Genomic DNA, 14,895 nt, shown 5'->3' on the forward strand with positions numbered 1-14,895 from the left:
TGCAATTCGCAAAGTTCTTTGACAAAGTTGATGAGACTTATTTCCGTCTCCTAAAATTGGCTCTTCTACAAGCCTGTAAAATTTTTTTGATCAAATTGTGTGAATTTCAAAAGTTATAAGGTCAAGTAGCCTCAAAAATGTCATTTTTCATACAAATTAAGATTTTTTCGAAAAAATTATTGCAATTCGCAAAGTTCTTTGACAAAGTTGATGAGACTTATTTCCGTCTCCTAAAATTGGCTCTTCTACAAGCCTGTAAATTTTTTTTGATCAAATTGTGTGAATTTCAAAAGTTATAAGGTCAAGTAGCCTCAAAAATGTCATTTTTCATACAAATTAAGATTTTTTCGAAAAAATTATTGCAATTCGCAAAGTTCTTTGACAAAGTTGATGAGACTTATTTCCGTCTCCTAAAATTGGCTCTTCTACAAGCCTGTAAAATTTTTTTGATCAAATTGTGTGAATTTCAAAAGTTATAAGGTCAAGTAGCCTCAAAAATGTCATTTTTCATACAAATTAAGATTTTTTCGAAAAAATTATTGCAATTCGCAAAGTTCTTTGACAAAGTTGATGAGACTTATTTCCGTCTCCTAAAATTGGCTCTTCTACAAGCCTGTAAAATTTTTTTGATCAAATTGTGTGAATTTCAAAAGTTATAAGGTCAAGTAGCCTCAAAAATGTCATTTTTCATACAAATTAAGATTTTTTCGAAAAAATTATTGCAATTCGCAAAGTTCTTTGACAAAGTTGATGAGACTTATTTCCGTCTCCTAAAATTGGCTCTTCTACAAGCCTGTAAAATTTTTTTGATCAAATTGTGTGAATTTCAAAAGTTATAAGGTCAAGTAGCCTCAAAAATGTCATTTTTCATACAAATTAAGATTTTTTCGAAAAAATTATTGCAATTCGCAAAGTTCTTTGACAAAGTTGATGAGACTTATTTCCGTCTCCTAAAATTGGCTCTTCTACAAGCCTGTAAAATTTTTTTGATCAAATTGTGTGAATTTCAAAAGTTATAAGGTCAAGTAGCCTCAAAAATGTCATTTTTCATACAAATTAAGATTTTTTCGAAAAAATTATTGCAATTCGCAAAGTTCTTTGACAAAGTTGATGAGACTTATTTCCGTCTCCTAAAATTGGCTCTTCTACAAGCCTGTAAAATTTTTTTGATCAAATTGTGTGAATTTCAAAAGTTATAAGGTCAAGTAGCCTCAAAAATGTCATTTTTCATACAAATTAAGATTTTTTTCGAAAAAATGATTGCAATTCGCAAAGTTCTTTGACAAAGTTGATGAGACTTATTTCCGTCTCCTAAAATTGGCTCTTCTACAAGCCTGTAAAATTTTTTTGATCAAATTGTGTGAATTTCAAAAGTTATAAGGTCAAGTAGCCTCAAAAATGTCATTTTTCATACAAATTAAGATTTTTTCGAAAAAATTATTGCAATTCGCAAAGTTCTTTGACAAAGTTGATGAGACTTATTTCCGTCTCCTAAAATTGGCTCTTCTACAAGCCTGTAAAATTTTTTTGATCAAATTGTGTGAATTTCAAAAGTTATAAGGTCAAGTAGCCTCAAAAATGTCATTTTTCATACAAATTAAGATTTTTTCGAAAAAATTATTGCAATTCGCAAAGTTCTTTGACAAAGTTGGTACAACAACATTTTTTTTTGTCTCCTAAAATTTCTTCTTATAAAAATCCTGTAAAATTTTTTTGACAAATTGTGTGATTTAAGGTCAAGTAGCCTCAAAAATGTCACATACTTACCTAATATTCGGTCTAAATTTAATATTTTTGTGATTTTTATAAACTAAAAATTTTCGTGCAATTAAAAAAATGTTGTTGTACCAACTTTGTCAAAGAACTTTGCGAATTGCAATCATTTTTTCGAAAAAAATCTTAATTTGTATGAAAAATGACATTTTTGAGGCTACTTGACCTTATAACTTTTGAAATTCATACAATTTGATCAAAAAAATTTTACAGGCTTGTAGAAGAGCCTATTTTAGGAGACGGAAATAAGTCTCATCAACTTTGTCAAAGAACTTTGCGAATTGCAATAATTTTTTCGAAAAAATCTTAATTTGTATGAAAAATGACATTTTTGAGGCTACTTGACCTTATAACTTTTGAAATTCACACAATTTGATCAAAAAAATTTTACAGGCTTGTAGAAGAGCCAATTTTAGGAGACGGAAATAAGTCTCATCAACTTTGTCAAAGAACTTTGCGAATTGCAATAATTTTTTCGAAAAAATCTTAATTTGTATGAAAAATGACATTTTTGAGGCTACTTGACCTTATAACTTTTGAAATTCACACAATTTGATCAAAAAAATTTTACAGGCTTGTAGAAGAGCCAATTTTAGGAGACGGAAATAAGTCTCATCAACTTTGTCAAAGAACTTTGCGAATTGCAATAATTTTTTCGAAAAAATCTTAATTTGTATGAAAAATGACATTTTTGAGGCTACTTGACCTTATAACTTTTGAAATTCACACAATTTGATCAAAAAAATTTTACAGGCTTGTAGAAGAGCCAATTTTAGGAGACGGAAATAAGTCTCATCAACTTTGTCAAAGAACTTTGCGAATTGCAATAATTTTTTCGAAAAAATCTTAATTTGTATGAAAAATGACATTTTTGAGGCTACTTGACCTTATAACTTTTGAAATTCACACAATTTGATCAAAAAAATTTTACAGGCTTGTAGAAGAGCCAATTTTAGGAGACGGAAATAAGTCTCATCAACTTTGTCAAAGAACTTTGCGAATTGCAATAATTTTTTCGAAAAAATCTTAATTTTTAAAATTTAATATGAAAAATGACATTTTTGAGGCTACTTGACCTTATAACTTTTGAAATTCACACAATTTGATCAAAAAAATTTTACAGGCTTGTAGAAGAGCCAATTTTAGGAGACGGAAATAAGTCTCATCAACTTTGTCAAAGAACTTTGCGAATTGCAATAATTTTTTCGAAAAAATCTTAATTTGTATGAAAAATGACATTTTTGAGGCTACTTGACCTTATAACTTTTGAAATTCACACAATTTGATCAAAAAAATTTTACAGGCTTGTAGAAGAGCCAATTTTAGGAGACGGAAATAAGTCTCATCAACTTTGTCAAAGAACTTTGCGAATTGCAATAATTTTTTCGAAAAAATCTTAATTTGTATGAAAAATGACATTTTTGAGGCTACTTGACCTTATAACTTTTGAAATTCACACAATTTGATCAAAAAAATTTTACAGGCTTGTAGAAGAGCCAATAGAAATAAGTCTCATCAACTTTGTCAAAGAACTTTGCGAATTGCAATAATTTTTTCGAAAAAATCTTAATTTGTATGAAAAATGACATTTTTGAGGCTACTTGACCTTATAACTTTTGAAATTCACACAATTTGATCAAAAAAATTTTACAGGCTTGTAGAAGAGCCAATTTTAGGAGACGGAAATAAGTCTCATCAACTTTGTCAAAGAACTTTGCGAATTGCAATAATTTTTTCGAAAAAATCTTAATTTGTATGAAAAATGACATTTTTGAGGCTACTTGACCTTATAACTTTTGAAATTCACACAATTTGATCAAAAAAATTTTACAGGCTTGTAGAAGAGCCAATTTTAGGAGACGGAAATAAGTCTCATCAACTTTGTCAAAGAACTTTGCGATTTGCAATAAATTTGTTGAAAAATTTAATATTTAGTATGAAAAAGGTCATTTTTGAGGCTACTTGACCTTATAACTTTTGAAATTCACACAATTTGATCAAAAAAATTTTACAGGCTTGTAGAAGAGCCAATTTTAGGAGACGGAAATAAGTCTCATCAACTTTGTCAAAGAACTTTGCGAATTGCAATCATTTTTTCGAAAAAATCTTAATTTGTATGAAAAATGACATTTTTGAGGCTACTTGACCTTATAACTTTTGAAATTCACACAATTTGATCAAAAAAATTTTACAGGCTTGTAGAAGAGCCAATTTTAGGAGACGGAAATAAGTCTCATCAACTTTGTCAAAGAACTTTGCGAATTGCAATAATTTTTTCGAAAAAATCTTAATTTGTATGAAAAATGACATTTTTGAGGCTACTTGACCTTATAACTTTTGAAATTCACACAATTTGATCAAAAAAATTTTACAGGCTTGTAGAAGAGCCAATTTTAGGAGACGGAAATAAGTCTCATCAACTTTGTCAAAGAACTTTGCGAATTGCAATAATTTTTTCGAAAAAATCTTAATTTGTATGAAAAATGACATTTTTGAGGCTACTTGACCTTATAACTTTTGAAATTCACACAATTTGATCAAAAAAATTTTACAGGCTTGTAGAAGAGCCAATTTTAGGAGACGGAAATAAGTCTCATCAACTTTGTCAAAGAACTTTGCGAATTGCAATAATTTTTTCGAAAAAATCTTAATTTGTATGAAAAATGACATTTTTGAGGCTACTTGACCTTATAACTTTTGAAATTCACACAATTTGATCAAAAAAATTTTACAGGCTTGTAGAAGAGCCAATTTTAGGAGACGGAAATAAGTCTCATCAACTTTGTCAAAGAACTTTGCGAATTGCAATAATTTTTTCGAAAAAATCTTAATTTGTATGAAAAATGACATTTTTGAGGCTACTTGACCTTATAACTTTTGAAATTCACACAATTTGATCAAAAAAATTTTACAGGCTTGTAGAAGAGCCAATTTTAGGAGACGGAAATAAGTCTCATCAACTTTGTCAAAGAACTTTGCGAATTGCAATAATTTTTTCGAAAAATCTTAATTTGTATGAAAAATGACATTTTTGAGGCTACTTGACCTTATAACTTTTGAAATTCACACAATTTGATCAAAAAAATTTTACAGGCTTGTAGAAGAGCCAATTTTAGGAGACGGAAATAAGTCTCATCAACTTTGTCAAAGAACTTTGCGAATTGCAATAATTTTTTCGAAAAAATCTTAATTTGTATGAAAAATGACATTTTTGAGGCTACTTGACCTTATAACTTTTGAAATTCACACAATTTGATCAAAAAAATTTTACAGGCTTGTAGAAGAGCCAATTTTAGGAGACGGAAATAAGTCTCATCAACTTTGTCAAAGAACTTTGCGATTTGCGATAAATTTGTTGAAAAATTTAATATTTAGTATGAAAAACGTCATTTTTGAGGCTACTTGACCTTATAACTTTTGAAATTCACACAATTTGATCAAAAAAATTTTACAGGCTTGTAGAAGAGCCAATTTTAGGAGACGGAAATAAGTCTCATCAACTTTGTCAAAGAACTTTGCGAATTGCAATCATTTTTTCGAAAAAATCTTAATTTGTATGAAAAATGACATTTTTGAGGCTACTTGACCTTATAACTTTTGAAATTCACACAATTTGATCAAAAAAATTTTACAGGCTTGTAGAAGAGCCAATTTTAGGAGACGGAAATAAGTCTCATCAACTTTGTCAAAGAACTTTGCGATTTGCGATAAATTTGTTGAAAAATTTAATATTTAGTATGAAAAACGTCATTTTTGAGGCTACTTGACCTTATAACTTTTGAAATTCACACAATTTGATCAAAAAAATTTTACAGGCTTGTAGAAGAGCCAATTTTAGGAGACGGAAATAAGTCTCATCAACTTTGTCAAACAACTTTACGAATTGCAATCATTTTTTCGAAAAAATCTTAATTTGTATGAAAAATGACATTTTTGAGGCTACTTGACCTTATAACTTTTGAAATTCACACAATTTGATCAAAAAAATTTTACAGGCTTGTAGAAGAGCCAATTTTAGGAGACGGAAATAAGTCTCATCAACTTTGTCAAAGAACTTTGCGATTTGCAATAATTTTTTCGAAAAAATCTTAATTTGTATGAAAAATGACATTTTTGAGGCTACTTGACCTTATAACTTTTGAAATTCACACAATTTGATCAAAAAAATTTTACAGGCTTGTAGAAGAGCCAATTTTAGGAGACGGAAATAAGTCTCATCAACTTTGTCAAAGAACTTTGCGAATTGCAATAATTTTTTCGAAAAAATCTTAATTTGTATGAAAAATGACATTTTTGAGGCTACTTGACCTTATAACTTTTGAAATTCACACAATTTGATCAAAAAAATTTTACAGGCTTGTAGAAGAGCCAATTTTAGGAGACGGAAATAAGTCTCATCAACTTTGTCAAAGAACTTTGCGATTTGCAATAAATTTGTTGAAAAATTTAATATTTAGTATGAAAAAGGTCATTTTTGAGGCTACTTGACCTTATAACTTTTGAAATTCACACAGTTTGATCAAAAAAATTTTACAGGCTTGTAGAAGAGCCAATTTTAGGAGACGGAAATGAGTCTCATCAACTTTGTCAAAGAACTTTGCGAATTGCAATAATTTTTTCGAAAAAATCTTAATTTGTATGAAAAATGACATTTTTGAGGCTACTTGACCTTATAACTTTTGAAATTCACACAATTTGATCAAAAAAATTTTACAGGCTTGTAGAAGAGCCAATTTTAGGAGACGGAAATAAGTCTCATCAACTTTGTCAAAGAACTTTGCGAATTGCAATAATTTTTTCGAAAAAATCTTAATTTGTATGAAAAATGACATTTTTGAGGCTACTTGACCTTATAACTTTTGAAATTCACACAATTTGATCAAAAAAATTTTACAGGCTTGTAGAAGAGCCAATTTTAGGAGACGGAAATAAGTCTCATCAACTTTGTCAAAGAACTTTGCGAATTGCAATAATTTTTTCGAAAAAATCTTAATTTGTATGAAAAATGACATTTTTGAGGCTACTTGACCTTATAACTTTTGAAATTCACACAATTTGATCAAAAAAATTTTACAGGCTTGTAGAAGAGCCAATTTTAGGAGACGGAAATAAGTCTCATCAACTTTGTCAAAGAACTTTGCGAATTGCAATAATTTTTTCGAAAAAATCTTAATTTGTATGAAAAATGACATTTTTGAGGCTACTTGACCTTATAACTTTTGAAATTCACACAATTTGATCAAAAAAATTTTACAGGCTTGTAGAAGAGCCAATTTTAGGAGACGGAAATAAGTCTCATCAACTTTGTCAAAGAACTTTGCGATTTGCGATAAATTTGTTGAAAAATTTAATATTTAGTATGAAAAACGTCATTTTTGAGGCTACTTGACCTTATAACTTTTGAAATTCACACAATTTGATCAAAAAAAATTTTACAGGCTTGTAGAAGAGCCAATTTTAGGAGACGGAAATGAGTCTCATCAACTTTGTCAAAGAACTTTGCGAATTGCATTTTTTCGAAAAAATCTTAATTTGTATGAAAAATGACATTTTTGAGGCTACTTGACCTTATAACTTTTGAAATTCACACAATTTGATCAAAAAAATTTTACAGGCTTGTAGAAGAGCCAATTTTAGGAGACGGAAATAAGTCTCATCAACTTTGTCAAAGAACTTTGCGAATTGCAATAATTTTTTCGAAAAAATCTTAATTTGTATGAAAAATGACATTTTTGAGGCTACTTGACCTTATAACTTTTGAAATTCACACAATTTGATCAAAAAAATTTTACAGGCTTGTAGAAGAGCCAATTTTAGGAGACGGAAATAAGTCTCATCAACTTTGTCAAAGAACTTTGCGAATTGCAATAATTTTTTCGAAAAAATCTTAATTTGTATGAAAAATGACATTTTTGAGGCTACTTGACCTTATAACTTTTGAAATTCACACAATTTGATCAAAAAAATTTTACAGGCTTGTAGAAGAGCCAATTTTAGGAGACGGAAATAAGTCTCATCAACTTTGTCAAAGAACTTTGCGAATTGCAATAATTTTTTCGAAAAAATCTTAATTTGTATGAAAAATGACATTTTTGAGGCTACTTGACCTTATAACTTTTGAAATTCACACAATTTGATCAAAAAAATTTTACAGGCTTGTAGAAGAGCCAATTTTAGGAGACGGAAATAAGTCTCATCAACTTTGTCAAAGAACTTTGCGAATTGCAATAATTTTTTCGAAAAAATCTTAATTTGTATGAAAAATGACATTTTTGAGGCTACTTGACCTTATAACTTTTGAAATTCACACAATTTGATCAAAAAAATTTTACAGGCTTGTAGAAGAGCCAATTTTAGGAGACGGAAATGAGTCTCATCAACTTTGTTGAAGAACTTTGCGATTTACGATCAATTTGTTGAAAAATTTGTTATTTTGTATGAAAAATGTCATTTTTGAGGCTACTTGACCTTATAACTTTTGAAATTCACACAATTTGATAAAAAAAATTTTACAGGCTTGTAGAAGAGCCAATTTTAGGAGACGGAAATGAGTCTCATCAACTTTGTCAAAGAACTTTGCGATTTGTAATCATTTTTTCGAAAAAATCTTTATTTGTATGAAAAACGTCATTTTTGAGGCTACTTGACCTTATAACTTTTGAAATTCACACAATTTGATCAAAAAAATTTTACAGGCTTGTAGAAGAGCCAATTTTAGGAGACGGAAATGAGTCTCACGAACTTTTTTGAAGAACTTTGGGATTTGAGGTCAATTTTTCAAAAAATTCATTATTTTGTATGAAAAATGACAATTTTGATGCTATAAGGTATTATAACTCCGAGAGTTCACACGATTGATTAAAAATTCTTTTACAGGCTTGTAGAAGAGCCAATTTTAGGAGACGGAAATAGGTCTCATCAACTTTGTCAAAGAACTTTGCGATTTGCGATAAATTTGTTGAAAAAATTAATATTTAGTATGAAAAACGTCACGGCTACTTGACCTTATAACTTTTGAAATTCACACAATTTGATCAAAAAAATTTTACAGGCTTGTAGAAGAGCCAATTTTAGGAGACGGAAATGAGTCTCATCAACTTTGTCAAAGAACTTTGCGAATTACGTTCAATTTGTTGAAAAATTTGATATTTAGTATGAAAAACGTCATTTTTGAGGCTACTTGACCTTATAACTTTTGAAATTCACACAATTTGATCAAAAAAATTCTACAGGCTTGTAGAAGAGCCAATTTTAGGAGACGGAAATAAGTCTCATCAACTTTGTCAAACAAAATTTTTCAAAAAATTCATTATTTTGTATGAAAAATGTCAATTTTGATGCTATATTATTACTCCTCATTTCACATTTTCGAACTCCTCATTTCACATTTTCGTACTCCTCATTTCACATTTTTGAACTCCTCAATACACATTTTCGTACTCCTCATTTCACATTTTCAATCTCCTCATTTCACATTTTCGTACTCCTCATTTCACATTTTCAATCTCCTCATTTCACATTTTCGTACTCCTCATTTCACATTTTCGAACTCCTCATTTCACATTTTCGTACTCCTCATTTCACATTTTCGTACTCCTCATTTCACATTTTCGTACTCCTCATTTCACATTTTCGTACTCCTCATTTCACATTTTCGAACTCCTCATTTCATATTTTCATACTCCTTAATTCACATTTTTGAACTCCTCAATACACATTTTCGTACTCCTCAAAATTAATCTCAATCATATATACCTTCATTACTATACTAAACGCTACCATAAACGCTATTAAAATCGCCAAAAAAATGTTCTTGATCCTCACACATTTTCGTCATATTTTTCCTCATTTCACATTTTCGTCTCCTCATTTCACATTTTCGAAACTCCTCATTTCAAATTTTCAGCACTCCTAATTTCACATTTTCGAACTCAAACACATTTTCGTTCTCCTCATTTCACATGTTTGCGTGTCTATCATTTCACATTTTCGCTTGTGTTTTCGTACTCCTCACTTTTTTTAATCTATTTCACATTTTTGTACTCCTCATTTCACATTTTCGTTACTCCTCATTTCACATATTTCTTCCAGTTTTCGACGGGATAAAATTAATGTCCTCAATTTTTCGTAGCCTTAATTCACATTTTGTTTTTGAGTGCAATTTTCGCCATACGTCTTAAGAACAATTTTGATCCTCAATTTAAATTTTACCCCTCGATTTTTGCATTTTCGCATAAATTAATTCAAATTTTTGTAATCCAAATCATTTTTTAAAGGAATTTTCCTTCCAAATTTTCAATAACGATTTGGAATTTCAAATATTTTGAGTCCACTTTCGAAACATTTATTTTTTTCAAATAATTTAATAAAAAAATTTTTTAAATTTTAGAACGCTATTAATTAAATTATAAAAAATATTTTAAATTTTTAATTTTATTTTAAAAAATAGGTATTTAAAAAATTTATAAAAATTTATGAAAAAATAAAAATTTTAAACTTTCAAAAAAAAAAATTTTCAAAAATTGAAACAAAATACCTAAAATTTAAATTTTTAAAAAATTCATTTTGATAAAAATTATAATTAATTCAATTACGTCTATTTCAATCGTTTCAAAAAAATGTATTGAATTAAAATTAAAGAAATATGTTTCAATTCATTCGCTTTTAAAAAATAAAACTTTTTCTGCCATTTTCAATTTCAGGTAGTAATTTTTCATAACATGTTTCGTATTTTGTAACATTTTCTTTAAAAAACAATTAATTTAATATCGATTTTTCTAATCAATGTCAAATATTTCAAACGCTAGCATGTGTCGGATTATTCATTAACGAACTTCGATTTTTTTAAAAATTGAACACGAAATTTCAAAAAATTCATTGAATTGTACAATTAAATGTTGCTAAAAAAAAAATTGTAACTTTGTAGAGTAACAAAAATGAAATCTCGTGCAAACAATCAATAAATTGCAGTAGTATTAGAAATGTTAATAACAATTCTTTGGTAGCGCATTGTAAAAGCTTTAAATAGAATTTTTCATTAAAAAATTTTATTTTGTTCCTGATTACTCTTGTTTTATTATTTTTGCACCACCAAAAATTGTGTTTCGAATGAATTTCAATTGCGGTGATTTAATTTTATTTTTTTATAAAATTTTTTCTCTTCTATTTTTGATCGGAATGCAAATATTAATTATTTTTTTTTAGTAAGCTTCAATCAAATTATCCGTAAATAATTTTCAAAAAATTAATTAGTGCATGGTGAAAATTTTTTTCTGTCTGTCTTCGACACTTTTTTACACGTTTCGATGCTTTTATAGCAAATTTACAAAAAAATTCGTAATTAAATCAAATTTATTTCAATTTTTCTCATTAAAATCATCTCTTAATTAGCGTTATATCGTAACATGGAACGTCGGTACAAGCAACGACAATTTGCATCTCCATGACTTGCTGGGACTCGAATTTACCCGAAAATGACAAAAATCAACCAGATTTTTACGTCATCGGACTGCAAATCAAAGGAACCACAAAATAAATTTGTCAACTTGTTCAAAGTCGATTGGATCAAGCAAAAAAACATCCTGAAGAAGCGAGATTAATCATTGTCAAGTCGGAACATTTGCAATTGTTGCTCGTTGTCTTTTAAAACGGAAACATGTGTTGCACTTGCGGGAAGTCGAAACGGATACAAAGAACGGGAATAAAATAAGAATTTGAATTTTTAAAGGATTTTTTTGAAAAAAATTAATTTTTAGGGAAATAAAGGAGCCGTCAGTATTCGCTTTAATGCGTATGGAAGTACAGTGTGTGTGGTAAATGCTCATTTGGCCGCCCATGATAATAAATTAGACGAACGGATTGAGGATTACAATTCCATTGTGAAAGATATGAAGTTCAATGTTGGCATTAGTCGAGATATTTTCAGTCATGAGTGAGTTTTTTAACAAAATTTCTTTAAAAAATCTTCTAAAATTGACAAATTTTCGTAGTTATGTATTTTGGTTCGGCGATTTGAACTTTAGAATTCGCGAAGATTTTCTTCCAAATCCACAAGACGTCAAAGCGCGCATCATGAAAGACGATTTAGGCTTATGAGGAATGATCAATTGTTACAATGTAAATTTTCCAACAACTGAAGAAAAGTTACCAATGTTCCCTCCAACGTTCAAATTTGAGGAAGGAACGAACAATTATGACCTCAAGTGAGTAATATTTTTTATTTAGCACGATTTTAATTTATTTTAAATATTTTTTATAAAATAAAAAATTAATTAATTTTAAAAAAAATTAAAAATAAAATTTAATAATTTAAATTATTTTATTAAATTAAATAAAATGTTTAATAAAAAAATTTTTCATCAAATTATTTTTTTTTACATGAAATTAATATAAATTAAATTGATGAATTATAAAATAAAATTTTAAAAATTAAATTTTAATAAATTAATATAAAATAATTTTAAACAAATAATTAAATTAAAATTAAATAATAAAAAATTTTTCAAAAAATAATTTAATTTAAATTTTTAATTCACATTAATTTAAATTATTTTATTCAATTTTTAAATTTTAAAAAAATTATTAATAATTTAATGAATTTAATATTAAAATGCAATTTACTCAGATGAAGTTTATTTTTTTATTTATTTATTTTTTTGTAAAAATTAATTTTAAAAAATTATAAAAAATAAATTAAAAAAATTAAAAATATAATTAAATTTAAATTGAGCAAAAAAAATAAATAATTTAATTTTATTTAAATTTTTAAAAAATATTATTTAAATTTTTTTTATTTAATGAAATTAAATCTTTAATAAAAATTATATTTTAAAAATATTTATAATTAAATTTAAATCAAAAAATAAAAAAAAAAATATAACCAAATTTAAATTAAAATATCAAAAATTTTAATAAATATTAATTTAAATATTTTTTTAATATTTTAATTTTTAATACAATAAAATTTATAAATAAAATAATTAAAAAATTAATTAGTTATTTTAATTTATTTCAAATAAAATTAATTTTTAATTAAATTTTTTTTCAGACGCCGTCCTGCATGGTGCGATCGCGTTTTATACAAAGTTACCCACGAAAATGTGACAAACATCAAACTTGACGCCAAACAAACGAGTTATCGATCGCATCCATTTTACACAATAAGTGATCACAAGCCCGTAACCAGCGAATTTTCGATAAAGGTAACCTTTTTTTGGTGCAAAATCAAGAACTAGAACTCGTATTAAAATAAAATAAATTTTAAAAAATTGGCTTTGTACTAATTTGCATGCTTTTTTATTGGTTTAAGTGCAGTTCAAGAAATTATTTCCATGGAAAAAATTCCCTTCAGGAACTATTACTGTAGAAAAATATAAAATATTTTTGTTAGATATTATTCAAAATATTTTTATTTGCTTTCATTTCGCAATAAAAATATAAAATACAAAAAATAGAAACTGCAATTTCAAAAATAACATTTCAAAATTCAAATGTTATTTGTCATTAATCATAAATACAAACATTTTCATGTCAAAAAGGAACTTGCTATCATAAAAAGTGGCAGAACATCTCAATCAAAATCCTAAAAGGTGTCGGAAAAAAGGGACTAATAACTTGTATAAATCAACCGGCATGAAGACCTCAGATAAATCATACGCAGAAAATGTACCTAATCTAAAGTACATCTGCAAATAAAACGTCAATTTATATTGGCAAACACCCCGAAACTATTATCACATCTATCAAACATTAATTTTATCAGACGACGACAGACAAAAAAGGATAATGACGATAATTTTCAGTGTATGAATTTTTGCGATGAGGTGTATTTGAGGTATTCTCTTTTTGTATACCGAAAATTGTCGCACTATAGTGTTGATTTATTGAATACAACTAATAATAAGGAAAACAAGAAAACATGAATTATTATTCTTTAAATTAGTGTCATTACTGAGTTTTTGGTTGATTTTTGAGGTTTGTAACGCAATAACTCAATTTTTGTTTTACAAATCTTTGAACGGATTTTTGATAAATTATTCGTTGAAACTATTAGAAGGTTTTTGTATTGAAAAAAATTCAGAAAACTCGAAAAAATTTAAATTTTATTTATTTAATATTTTTTTTTTATATATTTTATCTTTTGTACTTATTAAGGAGCAATATTTTATTATAATTTCTTTCTTAAATATTTTTTTATTTAAAATATTTTTTGACATTTTTTTGGGGCATGGGACAAAAAGTTCAAAAAAATTTGGAGCGGCCTTATTTAAAATTTTTTAAAATTATTTTTATTTTAAATTACAAAAAAAAATCAATAACGAAACAATTTTGACTGTAAAATTTTATATTTTTTAATAACTTATAGAAAGAACAAAAATTAAAAGTAAATATCAATCCTATTCTTCAAAAAAATTAATTTAATTTAAATTCAAATTTTTTCCAATTTAATTCAAATCATTGAAATTATAACTTTTAAATTTGGCTTTATTATTAAAGTTTAATTTTTTTTTTTAATTATTTTTAACCATAAAACACTAAAATAAAAAAAAATCATAAAAAAATTAATAAAATTGCCATTTGCTTTGATCTTATTTTGAAGCCTTTTTGACAAGAAAAAAATTAAAAAATTCATTTTTTTTATCTTTCAAAAAATTTAAAGAAAAAAAAAATATTTTTTTTCTAAAAAATAAATTTTTAAAAAGTTACTAAAAATGGCTAACAAAACTTTAATTTTAAAATTTAAATTCTATTTTTTTCATTTCATTTTTATTTTGTTAACCTATTTTTTTCGAAAATATACAAGTAATTTATTGTACTTTCAATGTGTTTTAATTTCATTTTTTACAATTTTTTGAGAGGTAAAAAATAAGTAAATTTTGTAACATGTATTTTGTTTTTTTTTTAGAATTAATTATTTTATTATTTACAAGACAAAAAATTAATTTTTTAATTTCGACAAAAAATATCAACAAATCGCAAAAAATGTCAATTAACGAAATACTTTTTTTTTTTCTAAATTCATCATCCGGAAATGATGAAAATTTTGATTCCTATGGACTATGGTTGCATACTTCGTTATTTTGACTTTCGAAAAGACAACGAATCGGTGCTATCGGGATATGA

The sequence above is a fragment of the Culicoides brevitarsis genome, chromosome 3 (assembly GCF_036172545.1).
Source record: "Culicoides brevitarsis isolate CSIRO-B50_1 chromosome 3, AGI_CSIRO_Cbre_v1, whole genome shotgun sequence".
NCBI lineage: Eukaryota > Metazoa > Arthropoda > Insecta > Diptera > Ceratopogonidae > Culicoides > Culicoides brevitarsis.